Genomic DNA, 1,955 nt, shown 5'->3' on the forward strand with positions numbered 1-1,955 from the left:
ATGGATGGATGGATGGATGGATAGATGATAGATGATAGATAGATGATAGGGATGGATAGATGGATGGGCGGGTAGGTAGGTAGATAGATAGATATGGATGGATGGATGGATGATAGATGATAGATGATAGATAGATAGATAGATAGATAGATAGATATGGATGGATGGATGATAGATGATAGATAGATAGATAGATAGATAGATAGATAGATGATAGATAGATAGATAGATAGATAGATAGATAGATAGATATGGATGGATGGATAGATGATAGATAGATGATAGGGATGGATAGATGGATGGGCGGGTAGGTAGGTAGATAGATAGGTAGATAGATAGATATGGATGGATGGATGATAGATGATAGATAGATAGATAGATAGATAGATAGATAGATAGATAGATAGATAGATGATAGAGATGGATGGATAGATAAATAGATAGATGATAGAGATGGATGGATGGATGATAGATGATAGAGATGGATGGATAGATAGATGATAGATAGATAGATGATAGGGATGGATAGATGATAGATAGATGATAGATAGATGATAGAGATGGATAGATAGATAGGTGATAGAGATGGATGGATGGATGGATGATAGATAGATGATAGATGATAGAGATGGATAGATAGATAGATAGATAGATAGATAGATAGATAGATAGATAGATAGATGATAGGGATGGGTGGGTGGGTGGGTAGGTAGGTAGGTAGATAGATAGATAGATAGATAGATAGATAGATAGATAGATAGATAGATAGATAGATTAGGCACTGGATCCTGTGAGGCTTTGCAGCGTTTCCAAGCTGCAGGGCTATCAAGTTAGGATCGGGCGCAGGTCACCTTGACTGCCTGTGGAAATCACTTGTGGCTCTTCCAAAGGGAGTCCGTATTTTCTTGGATCCCGTTTCCAGCTGTCCACACCATGGCTTCCTCTCCTTCCACCCTCAATCAACTATGGCCAAAATTGGGTGGCTTGGTTGGAGTTTGGTCCAGGGGTGAAATCCAAATTATTTTACTACCGGTTCTATGGGCGTGGCTTGGTGGGTGTGGTGTGGCTTGGTGGACAGGGGAAGGATACTGCAAAATCTCCATTCCCACCCCACTCCAGGGGGAAGGATATTGCAAAATCTCCATTCCCACCCTACTCCAGGGGAAGGATACTGCAAAATCTCCATTCACACCCCACTCTGGGGCCAGCCAGAGATGGTATTTGCCAGTTCTCTGAACTACTCAAAATTTCCGCTACCGGTTCTCCAGAACCTTCTGGATTTCACCCCTGGTTGATTGACATACCCAAAATATATGATTCCCTGCTTCCTTTGAAACTAAGACTGATGGGCTGTTCTTGCAATCCGTGGTGCTGGTCCTAATCCTCTCCACATCCATCATGCAAAGGCATCCATTTTCTTTGTCCTGCTCACTGTGTAAATTTCACAAGCTTCGGGGCTTAGCTGGAAACTGTTTGAGGCCGGTGTTTCTCAAGCTTGGAAAATTTAAGCTGGGTGGACTTCAACTCCCAGAATTCCTCAAATCGACATGCATGTGCAGAATGGCTGGGGAATTCTGGGAGCTGAAAGCCAGACTTCTTTAAATTCCCAAGGTTGAGCTGTATCTGGACAGCAAAACCTGTTTCTTCCTGTCTTTGCAGATATATCCAGCCCGGTACCAGGTGATAAGAAGCAGTGCCTTTGCAAAATTATAAATAAGCACATTAATTTTCATCATAGCCACTTTTCAATTTATACGTGCGATACCTAATTTCATGTTTGAAGCAAGGAGGAGTTGGGGGTTCTTTGAATAACTATGCATAGTTTTTTTTAATAGGCTCTGTAAATTTAATAATACAGCTTTATAATTTTGCCAACAAAATTTATTTAAGTTTATTTTTAATCATTGTGCCAAACTTTTTTGGGACTCTCTTCCTCGTGTCCCTCCCAGGTTGTT

The sequence above is a fragment of the Pituophis catenifer genome, unplaced genomic scaffold (genome assembly GCF_029215685.1).
Source record: "Pituophis catenifer annectens isolate HBS135680 unplaced genomic scaffold, rPitCat1.0.hap2 SCAF_2, whole genome shotgun sequence".
Classification (NCBI taxonomy): Eukaryota; Metazoa; Chordata; class Lepidosauria; order Squamata; family Colubridae; genus Pituophis; species Pituophis catenifer.